At 40.8% G+C, this 25,264-nt stretch overlaps 1 long non-coding RNA gene across 7 annotated transcripts in view; it reads right to left on the bottom strand.

The window, feature by feature from the left end:
- Nucleotides 1-25,264, bottom strand: part of LOC140648038 (uncharacterized) — a 265,166-nt gene that overhangs the window by 156,425 nt on the left and 83,477 nt on the right. The gene's annotated exons all lie outside the window — the stretch shown is intronic.

Here is a 25,264-nt window from a genome sequence, read left to right as displayed (position 1 = left end):
ACCTGACTAAAAAAAATAAAATAAAATAAAAAACAGCAGCCTCTCATCTCAGCATGTTCTCTGACAAATCCAGAAACAATATGTGGAAAGGGGGGGAGAGCGGCTGAAGCTATGTGTCACTGCTTCCTGAAAACCTGTAGGCAGCCCAGAGCTTCAGCTTGGCTCTTCCGTGGCTAGAAGATGCAGAAACAAGAGAAAAAAGCACGTAGGGTCAAACATTGGGTCAAGGCTTTTGTTGTCACTGAAAAAACAAATGCAATTGTTATTTCCATCTAAGGCATTTTAAACTGTCTAAACAAGTGAAGTACTGTTCCTCTTCCTCCAACATCACTGTCTCCTCTGACGTCTTTTTTTTTGAGGGGAAGAGATTTTTTTTTTTTTTAAGGCAAGCAGTGAAGGCTATTGCTCACTGACATAACACACAATCCCACGCAGGTGCAGTGTGAACAGTTCAGGCAGACCATGGAAGGCTGAGACTCCCCACGCCAATGCCCAGGCTTTCACAGCTGGCCTTAGGGGCAGAGCAAAGGGCAAGCAACCTGCACATCTGTAATCGTCAGAGCCTACACGCACCCAAGCCGGGAGCTGCTGAAGGTTGGGCCTTCATCCATTTGCTGCTCTGGCAAAGTCATGGGCATAGCAGGGGCAATGCAGAGGTTTTTCCTCACCTATCAGCAATAGTATTGTTTCCAGAAGAAAATTTGTGAAGCTTCTCATGGTGCCAAGCAAAACCAAAACCAACATGCCACCATCCTTTCCTATAAACACACTTTTACCTTAGCACCACCCTTAGGCACGTATGAATGCATGTGCATAGACACACACACACTCTCTCTCTAGGTATCCACAAGCCTAGTAACAGACTTTTTTTGACCTTCAAGCCTTCACCACAAGAGCAGGATTTCTGATGCAGCAGCCTTGGCTGGAAGCAAACATGAGGCCGAGTTCAGCACGCTGGCTTTGAGCTGGACTGACACCTCTAAGACTGATATCCCATTCTCACCAACAGACTTAGCAAATTTTCAAAAGAAGAAAGAAATGGCAAAAGCTAACTTCAAATATATCTCCTCCAGGTACTTTGAAATATAGCATTTCTCTGCTCATGCAAAATCCGTGTATAAGCATTCTGATTATGTTATGCACCACTTTTATAATTAACATGGCTCAAAGAAGCAGAGGGTGTGATATAAATATAAAGCCAATGAGCTGACTTAAAAGGCAGAATGTGTAGTGCAAAAACGGTTTTTATTGGCCAGTACTGTATCCCAGTGCCACTTAATCAAAACCAGCTCATTTTACTTGTACTATATTGCTCAGAGCTAAAGCTTGGTGAGCTGGCTCTGCCATTTACTACTTTTTGTTCAGCTATGTCTATTCTCGAGCTATGATAATACATATATTCATTATGTAAATAGCACCACATAACTAAATACAACTGAACAGCACCATGTTATAATTAAAATACATATATTAGTGCCAAAGACATATTTGCCTTCTTTCCTCCAAGACATTCTCTACTAGTCCAGGAGCCTGCATTATAGCCCATCAAGATAGCTTTATTGCTGCAGGAAGGGAAATTCAAGCCTCTTGCCAGGCTTTCTCTACATATCCTTTGTGGGACCTATTCATGTATAAAGGTACAGAAACTGTACCTAACTGTATCTGCAACTCAGATGGCAACTCAGTACCATACATAGAATATTACAGAATAAATAGGAATACTTTTGCAAAAGAAGCTAGAAGGGGGAAAAAAAAAATATGCATGCCAGGTGGTAGACCTACAGTTACAGTCTAAACCCCATGAGGGAGATTTTAGGTATCTTACACAGCATGGAAATTTGCTGGAAGAAGGGAATTTGTTTCTAAAGGCATGCTGAAATACAGTATAAGCCTGCTTTGTCATGGGCTCTACTTCCAAAGGATACAGCTACTTTCTCAGAAGTCACCAGCTCATCCCCAGGGGGATGCATTAGCAACAAGGTGCACTCATAGAGGGAGGAGCTAAACCTGAATGATCAAGATGATTTATGAGATCAATTAGAGAACGTCAGCCAGAGATACTATTTTCATCACACTCACAGCACTACCCTGTCTATTCTTGTTATAATCTAAAAATCTAAAACCAAACCATGAAAATGCAAAAACTTTTTTGCTTGTCATTGACCACTATTGGCCAATAATTATCCAGCTTTTGTGATTTTTCACAAGAGAAAAAAATATTTTCAGTGATCAGAATTGTGTTCAGTATGCACTTATCGTTAAAAACAGTTTAAAACCCAAGGCAAATGCCTTTTACCTCAAAGTTTTATAATTCATATTTTATACTACCACTTAGGATCTAACATTATGTCCCAGTCCAGAATTTTCTTAACTTTAAAGTGATCTGCAAACACCACTATCCAAAAGGTGAATAGCAAGAACACTGTAGTTATAACTCTTAGAGGGGAACAGAACGGAACAGTCTTAAGACCAGAACATTTGGACTACCATTATCTAAGGGTGAAAACTCAATAACTAGCTAAAACACAGGACTTTTAGCTAATAGAGTCGTTACAGCCATTCAACAAGATGACTCCCAATAAAGAGGGCATGGTTTTCCTAATGGGGGAGAGGGAGGGACATGGGGGCATTTTCGTTCTCCTTTTTTGAGAGAGTGAGAGTGAGCTCTACAGTTCTCAGAACCTGCAGAAACCTGCAAAATACAGAAACAGTGATGTAGCTGATACATTCAGACTTCTCTGTAAAACCCTCCAGTTTTCACATTTCATGTTATTTACTCCAACAGAAAATTGGTACTTAATATTTGGTGGAGTAGAGTTTTACAGAAAAGCTCTTCAGTCTTCAGATGACCAGAAAACTTTTGTAATACACTAAATATAGACACTATAGACCAGTGACCTGGGCAGAATAATTAGAGGGCTGAAACCTCAGGAAGGGTCTGAATTTAAGTAAAGAAATATGTAACAGCTGTACTTCAACTGCACAATAACAAACTTTTCCAATGACAAAGACCCTTTTTGTGCATTTTGCCATTTCCCAAACAAGCCTTCAGAAGAGACAGGAAGCCTGGCCATAAGGCTGGGCAGTTCCTCTGACACTGGAAAGAATGAAGAATCGGAGTCATTATTATTTTAAGTTATACTACCAGAGTAGAATTTCAGTTCTTTTCTTTATAGTGATTTGAACCGGCTTCTATAAACTTTTATTGAGAATGTCCCTAATTTAAATCACGTGATAAAATAAGATTCTGCTGGCCAGCCTGCTTTCTCCCCCTCTCACATGCACACACGCCCCAAAGACACCAAGACAGCAAGAGGGGAGCAATCGTGGCTTCAAATGCTTGCTGTGTTGGAGGAGAAAAAAGGGCAAGACTGTAAGAGAGAGGTTGTTCTGGGTTATATCATAAACACCCAGTCTAAAACAGAATGCAGTATGAAAGGTAGGAAGGCTATTCCCATTCTTACAAAATTACATCTGAGGTCATTTAAAAGCATTAATAAATCTTCTCATCCTTTTACCCAATCATTTTCTAATATTAGCTAGGCCAGTTTAAGGGCATGTGTTACAGTATCAGAATTCAGGGACGGGAGGGGAAAAAAAAAAAGGCAATTTATCCAGCTGTTTATTCGTAACTGCTCCCTGAAGGACAGCTACTGCACAAGTGCTGGCAAGCCCCTCTGTAGGCACACCAGCAGCCAAAGCCTCTCCACCACACCAAAAGTCCGGTAGCACACACATGCTCTGCCACCGCTCTGCCAGAAGCCAGTGACACACACACTTCTCGCATGGCTTCTCACCAGGCTGGCTGCATGGCAGCCAGATAAGGCACCCAAAAAATAGCAGAGGAGGAAGGAAGCCTCTGACCGTTCCCGCGGGGCTCAGACCAACAGGGGCCAATGCACCGAACGTCCCTGTCACTCCCCTGCTGCCTGGGTGAACTCACCAGCCAGCTCGCCCTGCCTTCAGCCTGGCAGCGGTGGAGGAAGTGACCTGGTGGCTGGCCCTGCTGGTTTGCTGTGACCAGCGTTCACACAGCTGGCTTCCGATAGAATAAGCACTAGCTTTTCATCCTATAAACCCCTTTCCAAAACCAAAAGTCAAAAAAAGTCAAGTGACAAACCATTGACAGTCACACCTCTAACACTGTTCATTCTCATAAGCCAAAGTCATCTTCAATGGACTCAAAACCCAAATTTGCTGTTATATATCAGTCATTGTAAGAGGAAACTGCCAAATTCTGCTGGTCAGTTTATCTCCCTGTTCCCACCCAAATCAATTTTTTTGTTATTGTAATCAACAGCTACATACATTGCGTGTCAAATATGTGACCCTCTGACTTCCAACATTAGGCTTTTAGTGCATCTTTAAAGGCAAATTACTGTCACAGATCAAAACACCTGCTTTGGTCACTAATATTAAAAAAAAAAAATCTCTTTCCTTCCCAACATCTTTTCTGTTTGCATTTTTTACTTCACATGTGACATCAGAGTTGGTAAGATATGCAAGATGAGCCGCACAGATACAGGTTTACTCAAGAACAGCTACACCATTAACTCCCAAACACTGCAGCAGCCCGAATCCTGCCATTTACTTTTAGAAGGAGGAAAGGGTTATCTTCCCATTAAGGCTTCCCTGCAAGGACGACAAGAAAAGGTGCCAATTAACACCAAGTGCTCTGCAGCAGGCTGTGTGGATAGATACTTGCCCAGGGGAGAAATTTGCCCCACATCAGGTGGTTGCTGGGTGACCTAAATTACCTCATTAAGAACAGGATCCTGCTTGTCTCAACTTCATCTGCCCAGAAATGAGGCATCTCCCCGGCGATGACAGATGAGCAAGGCAGTCCGTCTGGTGCAGGTCACCGGCTGAAAATGCCTCTTCAGGGACGGCAGACAGAGCCCCCATGCCTGCAGCTCGCCCAGGACACCCCATCCTGCTTGTTCCGACCGGAATAGGTTTGAAGCATTCAGCGTCCTGCACCCAAGAGCCTGGAGTATTCAGTCTCCTGATTTCTATACAATGTTCTTTTATTTTTTCTTAAGGCATATGATGATCTACACTCAGTTGGTTTAATGTATAAATTTTTACGGCATTTATTTTGCAGCAGTAGAGCTGCGCAATAAATGGCCTACTGAAAACCATTCCAAGAGATATCGTGAAAGCGTTATCAAGGAGCTGTTTTGTTTTCTTATCTTAATTTTTTTACTAGTCCATTCAATCTCCTGTTCCAAACCTAAAATATAAGTCCACATCGAAGACTAACATACAAAAAAAGTAAATTAAGTAGTTTTTTTGATTGCAACAATGCTGCCTTTCTAATCATTAGCCTAATGGTTTTCATTGCATTCCTTTGGCTTAAAAAGTGATTTTAAAGGGGGGAAAAAAAAGTTTGCTCCAGGCTTAGTCCATGTATGCCAAGTTTCCGTCAGCAGTGAATTTTAATGGCAGTTATAAACCCTTGAAAGCAAAAATTTATAATGGAAATGCTGACACAGTAACAGCTATAGTAGCAGCACAGGTGACACTCCTCTAATATATTGATTCTCCCCTGTTAACCTATTCCTAGGAGCTTAAGATTTTGTGCATTTAGAAGCCTGACAAAAAGGATTTCTGTAATTGTAGTCACTCAGGTTAGAAGTCAAAGGCTTTACATATGTACAGCCATTCCCACTTTGTCAAGAACCTGAAGTACCTGACCAGTAGGATGCCCCAGGTTTGGGATTTTTTATTGTTTGGGTGTTGTTTTGGGTTTGGGTTTTTTGGTTTGTTTTGGGTGGTGGGTTTTTTTGTTTGTTGGTTTGGTGTTGTGGGTTTTTGGTTTGTTTTTTTTTTTTTAGCAGGTTGACTATTTTGGAAAAGTACAAGGAAGAGGAAGACCTAACCAAGGCACATGTGCAGGGAAGAAGAGGAAGAAGAATGAAAATATAGCTTAAATAATGTAAGAAATAGCAGGAGAGGAGAGGGAGGGAAAAGAAAGATTGATTTTAAGAGAGAAAGGAATTGTAGATCTGAGCAGGAGGTGGAAAAGAAAATACACATTAGTGAAAGAACAGGAAAAGTGCACAAGAGAACAAGAGCACAGGAGAAAGCAGAGCAAACAGAAAAATGAAGAAAAAGTATTTTTAATACAAACCTAACAAACTCATTGCTTAGACAAAAAGGAGAGGACAGGCAGCATAAAGAGAAAAGAATCAGCTTCACAAAAGCCTAGTACTGATGTTTGTTTTGCTGGGTTGTTTTTTTTACTGTATCTTTCTTCATACATTCAATTGTGCTCCGTATCTCTGGCAAAGGTCCAAAAATTCTGTCAATTCCAGGAAAGAGGTGACCAAAACATTTCGCACTTTCAGCTGAAGTCAAACAGCTGCTTGTTTTGGGGTAAGTCCTGAAATTAATAAAGGACTTCTTTAATCTGCCTGTCTCAGTTGCAAGAAAACATTGCTTGTATTTCAGACTACGTGTTAATAAATACCACCACCATCCAAAAGTGACCATTTAAATGATACTAGGGTGCTTTCAAAGCAAGATGGAGAGATTCACAAATAATCAAAATACTCTGTGTGAGTCATTTTCTCAACATATGGTCACAAAAAATACAGCATATGAAACTGACGCTCCAGATGCTTACAGGTAAGCATAACATTTTAAGCAGTGTAGGAAGAGGGGATTTTTTGTTTTGTTTTTAATAAACAGCATAGGAACAAAAGAACAACACATACATTGGAATTAAGAGAAAAAAAGTGTAAGTGATTTGAAGGAATTCAGGCCAACCTGGGGACATGGCTGCAAAGGCCAGCACAAGGCAAAGCTCCATCTGCAGAACTATAAGGCTTTGAAAACTTCAAGAAGCCAAGACTAAATCCTGAGGTTCTCCAGGATGCCATTTTTATGTATCAGCCAGAACTGCGGAAGCCCCATACTTCCAGCAGAAGCCTTTTCTCTTCCCATAAATTAAGCTAATGAGGCATTACCTTAAGAAAAAGAAAAAAGCCCCTCCCCTCCCCCTCCCCCCCCCCCAGCATTCTCTTTAAGCATATGTTATTCTGAAGTTAATAGCTCTGACAGTCCACCAGGCCAAACAGTCATAAGCAGCAGTAATTGCTGAGCAGCTCTGAAGTTCAGTCTTGAGCCACTGGAGTCCTGCATGCTGAGCTCTCCCTCCCAGTTGGGCTTATCCCATGCTCTCCCCACCATTACCCTTCTGCTTCAAAGCAAAGTGTTGCAGGGTAAGGGTCAGGCAGTGAGTATGTAAAGCCTGAACTAAGTTTTTAGGCAATACTGTTGAATGGCTATGCTATTTCCTCTTAAAAAAACCAAAACGTTGGTGAATTTTGACTGCACTGGGCATAAATATTAGATGACAGGAAAATGATCTTATTTAATCTCTGGAAAAATAAATGGCACGCAGGTTTCTGCTGGTGTGCTACTGTAACATTTGGCACAATCTCACTGGAAGGATTGTGTCATGCTGACAGATTAATGAGCTCTAAGAGAAATGAACAGATAAATACAGAATAAGCAAGCGACCTGCACTGACAGAGTTACTGCAAGTAAAGGCTGCATGTCTCGCCTGTATTTGTCAGTGTTCAGCAGACTCAACAGATGAGAAAACATAAATGGAACAGAGCCAGAATATAACTTTACAGGCAGAGAAGATAATTTTATAAATACTATGCTCCATCCTACCAATTAAACAGGTTTCTTATATATAGAGAGAAGGAAAGTGATTCCCAAAATACAAGAAAAAAAAACAAACTGACCTAATGAATGTTGTAAGCGAAAGATAAATCTTTTCCCCTTCTTTCCATTCCTTAAACAAGACCTTTTTGACTTAACAGCACTTTAAATCACTTTAGATTAGTGATTCAACCTATCAAATTATAACATACATTGTCTTCTATAAGAAACTAAAAAGAAAATAGTTTAAGCTTCTTATGTAAGTTTAACCAGTTACTTATTTTCTAACACTTTGCCTATGCAAATAAAAAGCACTCAATTAAACAGAATAAGTATTCAATGCTGGTTCCAACAGGATGCTTTGCATTTATGATCCATTTCTGAATTGTGTTAACTGACCAAAAATAACCTATTCTGAACCCAAATAAGGAATTCTAAAGTTTATAAGACTTTCTAAACTAGTTAAACCAAGGAGATCAGTCTGAAGTTCTTCTGTCTACACTAGAAAACTGGAGCAAACTATCAAGTTCAAGACTTTCTATTAAGAAATAAAAAGTAAAAGGAAAATGCTGAAGTATTTCAGAAAGAATGAGAAAGAACATTTCAATTCCTGTCTCCTCCTAACCAAAGACAACAAATCCCAAAAGAATAACTCTCACAGTCAGTTCAAGAAGTGTGAAAAAGTATGGACTGCTTCTTACTTCAGCCAAACCTGTTTGCTCATCCCTAAATCAATATTTTCTATGATTCTTTGCAAAAAGCATTAAAAATGGCGTGCAAAAAACCCTACTCTACTTGTGAAGTATTGGCATTTCCATGACTTTCAAAATATGCAGTGCAGCTGTGGTTTGTTTGTATTTTTGTCTTTCAGGACAGCTAACAAGTTTCAAAACATTGTATTGCTGCAAGGAGATGCTGAAGGCAGCCGCAGCTGAACCCAGGCAGTACCAATGCAGAGGACGGCGGTGGTTATTGCCTCGACACAGCTCATCCTCTCGCCTGGAGGCTGCCCACCCGGCAGCAGGCTGGGCTAGCCTCAACAGAAGGCTACTCTGAACATCAAAACACTGGTTTGGGTTTGCTGAGCTGTAAGCTACTTACTGTGATGAAGAAGAAGTTTCACGGGGGGGGGGGAATTCCAGCTGAAAAGGAAATCTCCCCAGGGGAGGACAGAAGGGGCTAACGACATCAGGAGTTAACCATTTCAGCCACCTGAGTTTAACTCTGCTATGATCCATAAGGCACACAGCAAATGCACAGCTTACTGTAATGATAACAGCATGCAGAGGGTAACACGGAGGCAACAGGAATTATGTCAACCATGATCTCAACTAATTATTTATCCAACAAGATAAATGCAGGAAAGCAGCAGTTAGAGACGACCACCACTGAACACTGCTCCACACCATCAGCATCTCCCTGCGCTTTCAGCCACATTCAGATCCAGAAGTGCAGAGCTCCCCCACATCTTGCAACCCTCAATTTTTGACCTCCTCTAGCAACAGAAGTACCTGACACTGGAGATCACCCCGTCACCTTTGTATTTGGTGGTATTAAATGCAAAAGAAATTAGACAAATTCAAAGACTGAATTCAAGCAAGAGCAACGGACAATGAAGCAGTTGTGTTGGCTTACGTAAAGCAGCCTTTCACCTCTGCAGAGGTGCAGACAAGCATCTTTAAAATAATGCACTAAGGCAAAATAACCACACACCACCACAGCCGCAAGAGGCCTAAAATAGGAGCCTCAACAGTTATTGTAACTAGATGTTGATTATTTCTTGTATTATGCAGTAAGACAATTTCTGTTTCAGATTTCTTTCTGTTTATAGTCTATGCTCTAAAAGTTCATTAGCATCAACAAACTATTCTCAGCATAGGTAGCAGCAGCAACTTTTTTCACTAACAGAAAATCCTGATAATTGAGAAATGAAAAATTCAGGCAAGACTGCCTCAGCAGTTCTTGGATGCTCAGGAACTATTCTAACACATTCTTCCTCAACACCATTACTATGGTAAGAGATTGTGATTTTTAAATAAATATATAGAACAGTCAACGTAAGTATAAATATAAGACACAGCTGATAATCATGGGGAAGTTACTTGCTCTTTTACTAAAAAAGCCTTGTGTGTATGCGTACAGCGGGTGATAATGCAACAATAGGTAAAGCAAGGTAAAGACAAACCACCACCACAGTGAAACCTTTGAGTTTGAGGACCTTTGAGTTGCATTTAATATTAAATATTTCAATGTTGCAACAGACTTTCCCATGTTTTTACATCATATTTTCACAGCAATGGTAGTTCATCCTGTCAAAGCAATGGGGGAGGAGGGAGAAGAGGGATTACTTGTGACACTTTGGTTTTTTCTGTGGAGGCTTTTTAAATTCTAAGGCTTCTTAAATCAGAAGGATGCAGGAAATTCATAGCACATACTATTATAGAAAAAAGTTTAGCAGATCACCCAGTGATGGACTATATTTGGCAACTGAAATTTTAGGCTCCTCTGGCCATGGTCTGTGGTTTTGCTTCATACATAGTATACAACAGAAGGGACCCTGATGTTCAGTTTGCACATATACAGACCACTGCAGTAAGAATAAAATAATGTCTGGGTAGGGATGATATTTTTTAATAATATATTTGCCTATCTAAATGCATTTAACTGCACGCTGCTTGTTCAAAAGTAGTCAAGTCTTGTGATATCCCATTCCCTTCCCTCTGTTGCAAAACTGATGGAAGCAGAGCATATCAGGGAGTGGGGGGGCCCAGAAGTCAAGAACTGGAGTAATACTCACTTTGCCTGAAAATTGTGCAGTAGGTTTCTTCATATACAAAAGAGACACCAACAGAGTATACTCAAATACTTCCTGTATTATTCTAGAAGGGGATGTATGGGGCGAGAGGCGGAGATGGAAGTAGCAGCAAACATCTGGCAGGAACAGGTAGCTTGGAGGCCAGGTGCCCACCATTCAGGTGCCCACAGGAGAACACACCAGGGCCACAACCGAAATCTATCCCTGGTCTGCCATGGAGAGTCCGTCATACACAGCAGGACCCCTGTGGCATAAACTCCATGCATGGAAGAGGCCAGAGTCCCCCCACCTTCCCATTTCAGCAGGGGTATTCCCTGCATACCAGGCAGCCAAGCCTCTGGGCACTCGCAGGCAGCACAAAGTACTTAAAAGTTTACTGTCAGAGGTCAAAACTTCTAGCCAGCAGATTATTTTTTTCTACATCCCCTATTACTTTAAATCTCCTGTTCTCCTTCCTTTTTGGGGGACACTGCACAGAGTGTTTATCTGGAAGGAGTGTTTGTTTTTTGGCCTTTTTTTTTTTTTTAACAGTCTTTGTTGATTCCTTTGAGTTTTCTCCAGGTAATAATTTTTTTCTAGTTACTTTCAAAATACAACATGGGTTTTGTTTGTCAGCTTTTGGAGGGAACTGGCTTTAAAATGTATATTCTCTAGGTATATTCTCTTCTCCAAGCTATGCCACATTGAGAGTCCTGCCTGAGGATGTAGTAGTGTCACAATGGCTTTGAGTTTCCAGGGGCTGGACTAAAGCAGTCTATTAAGGATTTAGGCATCGCAATAAGGAAAGGCAGGTGGCTTTTGCTCTGTCTTTCACTGCTGTTAGACTTAGCAACTACTTATAAGTCAAAGATGTGTTTGACAGCCAGAGAGAGTTATTCTAATTCATTTTTCTGCCAACACTGTCTATCTTTCCCAAACAACTTATTCCCAAGCAGTACAGGCTTCCAGGTTTCTAAATCTCCATCAGCTAATAAAAGTGAACCCAAAGTCCCCAAGATACAACAGAAAAATTGAAGTGTGCATCCAATATTTCCTTGGTTTCATAAAGAATGCCTGGAGAATAAATTGGTGGGCCCCACTTTGACCAAGTATCTTCAGAAAGTGAGGGACAGGACCACCAAACCCACTGATTCTTCTTCATTCTTCCCTTTGGCACAGCAGAATTTCCTCTTTGCCTAAATGTAAGTTAAAAGCTGGGTTTTGGCAACTGTGACAGGCAGTATCTACTGGTAGCACGGCTAAATTTTTAGTAATGTTTTTGAAGACCGAGCAGAGCAATGATTGCCTGCTATCACAGTGATGCTACCTGCAGCTACTAAAATACTGGGATGGTGCAAGTCAAAGAAAGTCATCCTTATCACTGTTACTACTCTAACAGATACATCATGGGACAAAAGATGCATCAAGGGGCAGCACTGCCACATGCTCAAGTTTATCAGAAGTCTCACGGATTTGGTGGGATTTTCTTACATACTTAAACAGCTAACTCAGCAATCACATTAAGTAATTAATTGAGAAACTCAGCTTTCCCAAACCTCATATTTATGGAGAAAAGTTCTTACAATAAAGATCTCCAGTACTACATCACCAAGTAATCAAAGTTTTGCTGGAGGGGTTTCAAGAGTGATGCTCCTCATATGCACACACAAAATGGACCAAACTCTTCTCAGAGACTTGATCCTGAAACCACTGATACAGCCACTCCTCCAACAAAAATCGACACCCTACTAAAAGCATATATCCTCTTGCCATGAGCGGAATCTGAGGCTAAGCTGTTTGTGAATAGCTGATCACCCCCATGTGCAGAAGAACACACAGTGAATTGGAAGAGAGCTCGTAGAATTTGTCACTATGCATCAGCATGCCACATCCCTACATTAAAATATTTTAAAATAAGGTGGGAAAACCATTACAATGCCCACTTGATAACACTCCCTAACCTTGCATAATTACTGCCATCCATTTCTGAGTTTGAGGGGGGTCTTTTTCATTTTATTTTTGCCAGTTTTCAATTTCAGTCAGTATGCCAACTTTCACAGACCAGTCAATTAAAATTGTATTTTAAGTAATATTTCAAAAGAAACTATTATGTTACTCCCCCAAAATCAAGTCACATTATATGAACTACAGTATCTTCCTACTATTGATACTATAATTTTGACAAAAAAGACTTCCCAGTTTTTCTGACCCGATTTCTGCATTTACATAACCAAACCACTTAAGACTTGTGATTCTGTTACCCAGATACATATTTTCTAATTCATGTTTCTGTTATTCAGATATCACACGGGTTCTATTTTTAAATCTATTACCTTATTCATTGGTGTAAGTGTTTACATGAGGACTAAAACCGAGGCTCACTGAGCAGCAGTTCCTGGTTCCCCTTCCTCTGCCTGTTTGAGTGGGAGGACAACAGATAACCTTTTATTCTTGCTTCTCTTGCCCAACTCACTATTTATTTCACAACTCATCCAATACAGCAGCCAGTAGTGTTTGAAATTAATTCAGATAATCTTCCCAAATCCTTCAGATCTAAATCATTTGAACCTGCTGATTTATACAGCAGATCTAATTTTTCAAATGACACTCTTAAAATCCTTTCTGTGAGCAGCCAGGTTTGCAAGACTGCCAGTTCCTGCCTCTCGTGGACCTTGAACTCTCTCATCGGGAGCATTTTGAACTCACTCTTTACTGGCGCATGACTCCCTGCAGCCATCACGCAGTACAGAATATGTGAACGAACACATGCACGCACGCACAAAGTCCCTTTCTTATTTGGAAAAGGTTAATTAGAGAAAAAACATCCATTAGCTCAAAGCATGTTGATTTTCTCATTTACAAGCAGTCAGCTTTAGAAAACTTTGAGAAGTACCACTCTCCAGTCCTACTGTGTGCACTTCAGGAAAAAAAAAAAAGACTACGGAAAAGATATTGGATCTTGATGACTGGTTTACATATCTGCAGTATGAACAGCTTGTTGTATAGTAATGCATTTCCATTAAAATTAAAAGCATTGTTTTATTTTTTCATTAAATGATCCTCCACCACCACCAATTGCACATATACAGAGAACACGCGGTTCTGGACAGCATGCCCTGCCACAGACTAACGAACAGCTCAGAAGGGAAGTTTTCAATTATCCCAATCCAAGTACATCATTCCTACTGGAAGGATATTGCAATCTGCAGATTTAATTTATATTAAAAAATAATATCCTGCATTTTACATCCTAAATTAAAACAGATGTAACTAAAGCCTTTGAAAGTAATTTTGGCTAGTGCTTCATTTATATCTACAGCTGAAGCAGACACTTTCTCAGGCATTTGTGCCAAATTTGACTAATTTTTCTGCTCTGTGTTTTAATTACTGTATATGCTTTCCTGTTGCAGTTAAGAATATCCATTACACACTTGAACAGCCAATGCTATGAGAAAGTGTGCTTTTTTTTTTTAAGCCTAGTGATGTTTCAAATCATTATGTGATACTGGCAAAGCTCTACAGCTTGCAGATGCTTCTGCTATATACTGCTATAGATAGTCTGTACACACACACGCCCCTGACCCACATCTGACCTTGGCTGCAGCAACGCACAGCACATCCAGAGCAACCTCACAGATATAAGAGAAGCTACACAGCATCGTGTTCAAGCCAATGTTCTGCTTAAATACCACTGCACTTCTCCTGCTATGGCACCTACAATTAAAGCCAACTTCAATAAACATTTTCTTCTCAAAAAGACTGATTTGTTTGGGGTTAGATTCCTTGCATCCCCATCCCTCCTGTGCAAATGCACGAAAAGCAATCCTGCCAAGAACTCAGTTCATACAGCATAGCCCTGTACCAGCATCCCTGGAGAATCCCAGCCTCCTAATTTATGGGCTGAATTTCAGAGACTTGATAACAGTTATTCTTTAAGTTCAAGAATCCATGTCAGACAACAAGGTTTGGAGATCACCCCTTCTAGTGCAAGCTTTAAGTTTCCAGTCCACTTGTAAAGTTAAACGGGGAATTTCAAGTGCAAAAAAATGTAAACTGCTGCAATCCAGTCCTTGCTTTGCTTGGCTTAACTGCTGAGTTACCTCCCCAGGCAGCCAGATGCAAACTGTTAGTGGAACTGGAGTTTTAGATAATTGTATTTGGTGAGATCTTCCTGCAAAAACAGCCTTGTTCTCCTCCTTGCCTTTATAGACCAAACCACACAATGAAGTCACTTCTAAATGTGTGTATCACATACTGTAGGTATGTGTGTATATACATTGTCTATGGTTAACACCAAAAGATCAGTGAGCAAGTTCCCCTTGAATTAAACCAACAATGTCTAGACCAACTGCTTCAGTCAGTCTAAATTTCAAGAAAAAGGGAACACCTGCAAGCAGGAGAAGGTAATCACAGCTGTCTTAAAGTAAATTATGTGGGAGGATTTGCAGATTTTAAAAAAATGAAGTGTATTTAAAATAGTAATTTTTGAGTACTGAAAGTTTGAGATATTTCAAATAAGAATAAAATGTATACTTTTTGCATAGCTATGGATGAGAGTCTCCGCAGTTGTACAAGCAAAAATTTGAACTCATTGCAGAGAAATCAGCAGAACTGTTTGTTACACCTCTGTGGATTTGAAAAAGTAGAACTTGTCCAAAAACTCTTTTCTAAGAGGAAAATATGCCTTTGCATGTTAACTGATGAAAATAAGACAACGTTTGTAAAATGTTCATGTCCATTCTACCACACAGGAAATTTATTTACACAGGAAATATTCTCTTCATTTCAATGAGACTCAAAAGAACTGTATGTGATAATGTGAATGACTTTATTCTTACCTGAATGCAGAGAGTATCCAAAGGACCTAATCTGGCCTAGATTTTGGCCCATTAAAGTGTTCAAAGTCAGGTTGGACAGGGCTTTGAGCAACCTGATCTAGTGAAAGATGTCCCTGCCCATGGCGGGGGGCATGGACTACATGATCTTTAAAGGTCCCTTCCAACCCAAACCCTTCTATGAATAAATATGAACAGTCTCTACAAAAAAAAGACAAGAACATTTTATGCCATTTGGGGGGGATTTTTCAGTAAGAACTGACAAAACAGAGAAAGCAAAGGGTTAACCAGAATGTGAAAGCTATTCAAAGCAAGTCTGAAATTATCGCATGCTCTGCCCACACTAAGCTTACCATGAATGCTCACAGCTTTGCTGCAGAGATTCAGACACATCTACGTCTAGATCCCTGCTCAGATCATAAAATCAAGGGAATTCCCAGCCCCATGCCAGGAGAACAGTACTGTGGGAAGGACTCATGCCCACAAGTCCAGTAACTTGTTTCAGACACAGAACCTGGAGTTTGGCCTTTTTTCTTTATGGTGGCAAAATGTTACAGTGTTTATCTGTACTGAAATTCGATATTTGCCAATACAAAACAATTAAGCTGGGCAGCGGTCTCCTCTGAACAAATGAAAGCACATGTGCTACATTTTGTACTCCTTTTCCAAAGCTTCAGCCAAATCCTTGATTGCCAAAGCATCAAAAACCTCATTTTTGGTTATTTACAGACTCTTCCTCGGAAAGTACAGCATGTGAATCAAAAACTCTCTACTTTGCCTGCCATTCGGGGATTTTTAATAGATCTTGGGGTAGTAAGTACTTAACTTTTCCTTATGACAAAGGCTCGATTTTGAAATATACAAGGCTCAAAACCTACACCACAGTCCCCAAAGAAAATAAGAAGAATGTTTTAAACCAGTGTACATTCAGGAAGCTCTGAGAAGTCAGCACTCTCCATCTCTGATGCATATTCCTATTTTTATTGTATTAGTTCCCTAGAAGAAACACCTACCATCACTGCATCCCTTTTTCCACCAGCTTATCAGTGCATGCCCTTCACCACAGTACAAAAAACAGCATTTACCAACACCCTGCAGGTGAAAGACTATTCTTCTGTATAAATTATACATCTTAGGAACTCAGCATTTCTTTCACACTGAAAACCTATTCAAGCCTTCCCGCATCTGTGGGCTAAGTGGTTTGCTCCAGCCAGGGGGGCCAACAAATGCTGATATTTCAAGAAACCTAATCTCTTAATGATTGGGATCAGACAAAGGGTATGGCCATGAAAGAGACAGCTTGAAACAGGCCTAATCTCCAGCATATCTGAACCTACAGATGGCAGAGACGCAGCACTGCCACCAACGTAGCTTCTACTGACTGTGATCTGCCTACCCAAGGGTGGTCCGACCAGAGCAATTGAATTGCACATGGAAATCTCTCACACCAATACTTCTGTCCTGGGAAAGTACAGCATGGCTGTCTAGGCTGGGTGCTGGCAGGAGCCAAGCAAGCACCATCTCCATCAGATGACAGCAACGCAAACCTGCCGACAAGACAGTATTCCTGCTCTGTCCTGCTTTGATCACAGCAAAATTCCCACTTCTTGCTTTCCAGACTGCTGGTTTCCCCAGGTCTGCCATCTCACTGGTGCCTCTATACCTGAAGATTTCCTGACTGGGCAGCCCTGTGCTGCCCTTCCCAATTTATAGTCACAGACACACTGTTAGTTTTTACAGAGACACTGAATGTTTTCTAATTCACTCCCCCTAACAGCCAAATACAATGCTTGTCAGCACGGGGGCACACAGCAGAGGCTCAGCTTTTCCAGTCAGCCCACTCGGGGCAGTGATACGTAAGGGTACGTCCCCCTCCCTCTCCTCCAACAGAGCCCCAGTTGTCTGCCCTGCAGCAATAAGCCACTATCCTCTTCACTTCCTTGGAAAATACAAGTATTTCCACCACAGCTTATCCTCTCCCTGCAAGAGAGCCTACGTGCTAATTGAGACCCCCCAAAAAATTATTTAAAAAACTTTGAGTTGTAAGCATGCTAAAACAAGTTTAAACTTTCAAGTTGAATTTTCAGTTGACATATAAACTAAACCAATGAGTCACCATGTGTACCCAATGTCCAAAACCAATGGTATGCTATCTGCAACACAGCCCTCCTACACTGATCCCCGAAATAAGAAAAGAGACCGCCCCGACTGTATACAGAGCACTAATGTAACCAGAATTAATCATTTCCAAGAGGGCTGAGAAGAGCTGCTGTCACGCAGCTGACCCGAGGAGCATTCAGCCTGGGAGAGGGCCATCCTCCCTGGGACAGAGCACATCTGCAAAGCAGGACGTTTTCCAAGCTAAGAGCTGATGTGTTTTTCTGGCGGAGGAAACAGGAGCCGGGAGGATTATGGTTACTTTCAAGGGGCCTGGGAAGGTGGGGGAGGGAGGTCAGGCACCCAGTGCGCATTCACACAATTATCCAGGCACCAAAAAAAAAAAAGTGTTATTCTGATCCCTCCTTCAGCAGAACAGCAGCAGCATTCAGCAAGCCATGAATTTACTTCATGGGAGTTGCTTCAGCTCTCTCAGGGTGCTTTTTCTGCCTATACTGGGTTTTCTGATGGTGTGTCTTTTATTACCTTATAGAGCATGCATATAAGAGGAGGCACATGGAGGCTGGGGAAGTGACAAAGCAAGGGAGATTAGCAGATTGGCATTTCAGGAGTTAAACTGAGTTCTTCCTAAAGTGCTCATCACCATAGACTATTTAATAATAAAATAACTGAAAAAAAAAAAATTAGTTAAGACTGTCACTCCCCGTTAAACTTGATTCAACAGGTTAAAGGATGACCGGTCAGTTTTTAAATACTCCAGGACAGAAAGACTTGTTACTAAAGTTTCTAACACCAGAGTCCATTCTGGATGGCAGAACTTATGCTTAAAGTGAAGATTACAAAGGAAAGACCGATGCAGAAACCACTGAACATAAAACCAACATGATAAAATTAGCTCCATGCTCCTATTAGTAATCCACCCTAAATTTCCTACAGCTAACAGAAGAACAAATGTCTAGCTGTAACCCTACAAAAACACACCCATCCAAGTGCAGAGTTTAAGTAGGTTGGGCCAAAAGTCTCAAAACAACAAATTTCTGGATACTTCAATAATTGAGTCTTCATTTAAATATCTGTGATAGAAATAGATGCTTATCTTTCAAAATTTGACATTTAAAAATTTAACTGAAAGTATAAGCCCAAAGACAGCATGGAAGAGAGGAAACCTAAACCAGTAGCTTCAGTGACAGACTGAAATGACAAGGAAAGCATCACAGAAACAGAAGTTTGTCATTTTCAAGGAACTGTTGACTACTTCATTTCACCTAAAACTTCTTGCACATTGACTCTCACGTACCCACAACATTTGCAGTGGTACTCACTACCTGCTGCCAATACCAAAGCGTGCATTGCTCATTCCCATTAAGATGAGCAAGGATAGCTTTAAAAATAAGGCTGTATTTTAATTTCTGAATATGAAGTTTACTGCGCCTGTTCCAAGCAATTCCATTTTAGTCATTTGCCATGTATCAGGAGGCCTGAAAATTCAGAATCCAGGGTTTTCTGTGGAAAACAAGCCACAAAATTTTTCATCGACAGATGTCCTTGACACAGTTATGATGTTTGTGGCTTACTCAGGGACAGGTCAGAAGGATTCCCATCGAGAGAACAGCAAGTCAGACCAAAATCTGGTGGCTGATTTAAAGAAAACAGCCCCTCCTGTTCTGAAGACATAAACTAGTGACACAGAAGAATTTTCTTTAAAGTTCTGGTATTCGATTCTGCTTTTTATGACAAATCAATACAACTTTAAGATAGTTGTTTCACTCTGTGGTGCAGCAGATACATTCCGATTAATTTTTAGAGGTAGAAGTGGTTGTGATGGGACTTCTGTACTTATTGACCAAATCTTAAATCCTGAGATCCTTAAATCTTAAAAAAACCGCAATATATATGGTACTATTCACCAACAAAAAAAAAAAAGTATTCTGCAGCAATATGAAAAGCTGGGCTTGTGCCACAGGCACCTTACTTTTACCCAGCAGCTGGCAGTGCTGCTGAAGCAGTGGCTGAACAGCACACAGGAACTCCTGCAAGGGACCATCTTGCAGGTGACCAAAGTAAGTTCATGACAGGCAATGAAGAAACTTTCTACAGTCCTCTACAAGATCAGAGAGTTATGATGTTACACAGGAGGTTCAGAGTTAGGGAATTCACTTAAAACATATGTTAAAGGACAGGAGAGCACAATAGGAACCTCTGCCAGATCTGCTGGATGTTCTCTTCTCACCCTCTGTCTGCTGCTGCCCTGCAGCTTTCAGTCAGACACTTGTCTTTGTCACTGGGAAGACACATCCATTTAACAATAGAAACAAAGATGATTCATGAATGCATGTGAATGGGTATTTCCCATGGAACAGAAGAGATTAAGAGAAACCAATTCTAGAAATGAAAAGTTTCTTATAATGTTTTATAGAAACACTCACACTGATTGTCCTTGGCAAAAACCACAGTCTTTGAGACAAAGTGTGCCTGTGTGCAAGCCAACAGGCAGGCACATGACTTTTCTTGAAACACATCTTATGAGTCAAGAAGTAAGACCCCACAATTTGCTGTTTAGCAACATCACCACCATCATCAGTTGTCTTTACATAAGTTAATAAATAGACATTATAAAAGCATTAAAGGAAAGCACTTGACAATTTATTTCTACCCTTTCTATCCCAGGTATAAATTCTAAGACAACTGGGTTCTTCTGGTTTAAACTACTGTAACCTACAGCTTGAGTAGAGCTGGTCCAAAAGTTTATTTAAAATTTGTGTTTTGTTTAACAGTTTTCTTGGGAAAAGAGTTTCTGAAAACTTCAACATTTTCAACCTGAACTGTGGGACAGGAGGAGTGCCCCAGAGGGCTCCCCTTGCACAACCCAGCACAGCACTTGCCAGCTGTGCTGCTCTGTTCCTGAATTACGAGCCCCATCTCACCAGGGCCATGGCAAACAGTGAAAAACAGATCTGCTTTTTCACCAAGGACTACTGCTTCATTCAGCTGATCACTGATCAGGGCAAAATAACTATGTGATAATTATGGAGTGTAATGCATATGCATGAAAGTTAAAATTTAAGACCTACAGTTGATAGCCCTCTGAGTGCCCCCTCTCACAGATTCTGGTAAGATTCAAGAAGCACTTCTGATGATTTTCACCACCATTTCTCTAACAGCTGCACTACTTGAGCTATTCAGTCTCAGAGTTTTAAAGTAATAGCTGAAGTGTATTTTTCTACTATTTTCTTCTCATTATAAATGAAACGCCCAAGCCATATTCACTTAATAACACAGAGAAAAAGAGAAACAAAGAAGAAAAGGGAAGAAAGGTCACTGTCAGGCCAAGATCAAGTCTGGAAAATTTCAACTTGAAGCATGAGCATTTCAGGAAGTTATAAGCAACTGGAATAATAAAGGAATTATAATTGAAACACTGCAAGAATTTTAACTATAGCTCTTGCTATGCTAACCAAGTATTATTTAATGTATTTCAATAGCATTCAGAAACTCTTCTTGGCTGAGACACGAATGGTCTGTGCTTTCAAGATCACTCCCAGCCTCCTTGAAAAGGCAGAAGAAAGGGATAGATGGTGTTGGTCACAGCTGCAGTTGATGGACATCAGCACAGCACCTTTACTTTCAGTGGCATCAGTGAGTCACAGGAAAAGCAGGAAAAGGGAGCAAAACCAAAATCCCCCAACTTGTAACTGGTCATCTGGTTTACTTCTAGTGTTGCTTCCTCCCTATCACAGAAGTACCATGTCTGCCAGCCTCTCATCAGGGCAGCTAATCAAAACATGGCCTGTTCTGATAGCTCCTGCAAGGGTATACAGAAGCAAAGAGAAATATTTCTCCAATTTAAGAGAATTTGCTGTTCAAATCCCAAGTTCAACATTTTTGTTCCCACACCCTCCTAGCACATTCCCCTCAGCTCCTTGCCCTGCTCCTCACAGGAGGGCCATGAATCAAATGAAGCCTAATCAAAGTTTCCCCTGCTTCTCTCCAGAACAGATTTATAATTGTGAACAGACTAAATACACCTTTTTTCCCCCCTTCACTGCTCTAGAGTAACACAGGATCTAGAAAGGCATCCTGTAATTGACAAATTCCTGTTGAAATAATCATTCTAGAATGATTATTTTTCTAAACAGTGTTCTGTTAAAAAAATTCGGACATCTTATGAAAATTCTGCATGGCAACCCAGGCATTTAAATGTCTCCTGCAAAAAACCCCCAATGTTTCAAGTTCACTCCACTTGACTCCACTTAGCAAGTATTTGCAAAGGGCAGGAATGCCTAAATACACAGAGTTTCTAATACGAAGCTTTAGAGGCACTGCCACCAGCATCTTCATTTAAGTTCTTTCCACACACTGTGATACTGTGTTTCAGTCAGAAACTAGGTCATAAACTTCTCTATTGGAAAGCATTTATAGCTGTTTGGACTGGATTATTCTGTTCAAGAGGTTATAATAATAAAGGAAGCTTGCAAGCCTACTTTTTCCAAACTCTTGGTATGTCGTTGCCAGTTTGAGAAATTGGCTCATTACTTATCCTTGTTTGGCTCCTCCATTCTCGATTTCTTGTTTGCTTTGACCTCTTTCTGGACAAAGATAAAACTTACTGTTTCACCTAATTAACATGAGGGAGAATATAGAAAACTTTCTCATTTATTCCAGTTCCAGAATCAGTTTTACAAAAATATTGTCAGAGTTTCAAGAAGCATTCAGATGTTAAGAGTCCTGCCAAAGTTTACAATCTAGTTATATCCTGCTACAGGAAAAAAAAACTGCTCTGTTTTTTCAATTTTACACAAGTCTCTGGCAAGAAAGAATCCACCTCCATATATTCACATGCATCCAGATGATCTGTGGATAAACCTTATTCTCTTTAGTCTAATCAAACTGGCCAACTCACTTTCTCCCCTTCCAAACACTCACAACACATTTTTCTCAGCCACTCCTTCCTGCACAGGCAAGCACAGCAGTGGATTTGCTCTTCTCCCCACCACCACCCCTTTTTGAAGGCTTAAAACAGTGAGCAAACAGTTCAACCACAGTTCTAGTATTGCAAAACTTTTTCTTTTGAGGTTCCTCCTCTTGGTTCTCCATTAAATAGCTGGTCATTTTGTACCACAGGCAAGTTCAGTGTCCATCAGCCTCCCAGAAGGGGATTCAGGGGCAAACCTTTGCCCACTTTCCAGGGACTTGAGGAACAGGACACCCGACAGTTTCCTCTAAGTGAGAAAGCTGGCTTGGCAGTCTTTTACGTGTTTTTCCATGAGCCATCAGAACAAATGCAGTGGAGTCAACTTCAACTGAAAAAGCCTTAAATGATATGCTATATCCAACTTGCCTTGTATCCAAGGATTCAGCTGAAGGCCTTGCACAGAGGCAATCCTTTGTAAGAGCTGCCTTATCACTTTCTGCCCCAAATATAGGCACAGAAGGGAAAATTGAGGGCAGATGGCATGGAAATAAGTGTACAACGTTAAGTTGGTTCTGTAATCAGGAAGAGATATTAAGGCAAAGATCTCCACTGTGTTTTGAAGAAAGACAAAAACAGAGCAAAAATAAACTCAGCTTTTACCCAGCTGCATAAATTCTGTCTCCCAGATACTCTCTGCCAACAAGGAGAATCAGTATAATTAAATTATTCTCCTTCAACTGGCTCTAAGATTGTAGCTAAGAGTTGGGTTTGGTTCTGCTTGCTTTTACAGAATTTTAAAAGCCTTTACTCTTCAAAGTGCAGTACTCTCTATTCTGTACTTAGCACATTCACAGTATCAAATTTTACCTTTTCAGAGAGGCTCACCTTCAGCAAAGTCATAGCCTTTTCCAGTTCAGCAATCCTACCACAATAGTTAACATCATATATATGGCACAGTGTATTTTTGTGACTACATCTAAGTAAGTCAGGTAGATTTATGCAATATTCACACTCCCCTCCATAGCCTTGACACGTTAGCAGGAATATGTGCAGTTAGGTCCTCAGGACGATGATTTTGCAGCAAAGGCACTATTTGCAGCAAAGGCACTACTGGCTAATTCCTTTTTTCTTTTTAACCCATCTAAAGTTTCTGTGAACCCAAAGGCAATGTTTTAAACGTACAAAAGAAAAACGACAAGAAAAAAATATAGTTCAATTCTGATTAATGGTCCTATATTTTAATGAGTTGCTGGGAGACTCAACCCATTGAGTGCATGTCCCCAGGATATTTTAAAAACTTACGATGGTCTCTTCCACACAATCTTGAATTCTGTGAGGAAAAAAAAAGGCCAGGACAGCTGCCTCACAGCTCAGGAGACAGAGCATCTTCTCTGTTGCTTTCTGGAACTCCAGGATGTACAGAACATAAAGGCCACACAACTCCCAAATTATTATTAAAAAGCATGGGAAATGAGCTCAAAGAGAAAAGCCAGACAGGTGCCTCAAATCTACACATTAGGAAAGGCACCAGCAGTGGGAGAGCCACAGAAGTCCTTCAGTTTCATTTCACTTCAGGGAGATTTTAGTCTAGCTATTTAAAATGATGCCTTCTTTAGAGCTTAGCAGCCATCATCCTTTCCCACCACCCCACTGGAGCAGGCAGGGCACTGTTCAACTCCCGACTCTCACGGCACATCGTCCTAGTCCCCAGGTCAAATGAAGTTGGCAAGTAGGAAGTTCAAAACTAACTTCAGGGAGTGCTCCCTCCTCCCTCCCCCCCCAGCATTGAGCTGGGGAATTCTAAATAGTGCAAAGTTGCAGAGCCTAAAAATTCAACTGGGTTCAAAACATAATCTGACAAATTCACAGAAGGGGAAAGTATACCCAAGAATACTCAACACATAAGCCACCGCTGACTGGGAGGTCCTCCATCTGCAGATCATGAGAGGTTGATCTGGGAAGCAACCATGTACTGGGCTTGCTCCACTCTCCTCTATTAGCATCAGGTACCAGTCACTCCCTGGAACAGGAGGCTGCTATGCCTTCCCTAAAGGTCTAGGCTTAACTCGGTCCCTTGATCTAACAAATATTGATGTTTTGATGCATTTGCTGTATTTATGCTCTTACAGCCTGCAAGTTGCAGAATAAAGTAAACTCCAGGGGTCATCCATTTGTATATTTTGTGCCCTTGCCTTAAGACACCTCTTTAACAGTGTGCCTATATTAGATACACATCTGGCTCCAGCCTGAACACAATGAAGTCTTCACCATATTTATCTTTGCAATACTCTTACAAAGGAAAAGAAGAGGGTGATTGGAAGCCCAGAGATACTAAAGCCCATGCATGTACTAAGACACCACTTATATATAAACCCAAGTCTTTTACTTTAGCTGAAATGTACATTTGGCAGTAACCACCTTCACTTCTGAGCATTGGCTACCTAGCAGCTCTACACTACCAGCACAAGGTGATCCTCATGTGCATAGAAAGCTCAATGTCGTCCTGGGCATAATCAAAGTTGTGCAAAAAAAGTACTCTGGACACACTATGTTCTACCAGAAATGCAAACACATAGGTATGTAGGCACTTACCTCCCACTGATATGGGGACTAAAGAACTCGTCCATGGTTTCCCAGGAAGCTTGTGACAGAGCACGAACTGAATCAAGACCAACCTCTGCTTGCCTTTGTGTAGGCTTTAACAAGCTTGGGTTAACTTCCAAGGGTATCAACAACTTGACAACTATATCCTGAATTGGCACAGCCTCAAAGAACAAGTTAAGTTACTTAAACCACTCAAGAAATGCTGAAACTGTCCTTATATTCAGGCCTACAGTTGTAACTGTTCATGTGAAATAAAATTCAGAAGTAAGTTAAGGAAATGCTTTTATACACTGGCAACAGTAAAGACTACAATAGCAGCAGCTT

Source organism: Ciconia boyciana, chromosome 2 (genome assembly GCF_034638445.1).
Source record: "Ciconia boyciana chromosome 2, ASM3463844v1, whole genome shotgun sequence".
Classification (NCBI taxonomy): domain Eukaryota; kingdom Metazoa; phylum Chordata; class Aves; order Ciconiiformes; family Ciconiidae; genus Ciconia; species Ciconia boyciana.
The sequence above is the reverse complement of the archived record's forward strand: the minus strand, read 5'-3'. Positions and strand labels throughout refer to the sequence as shown.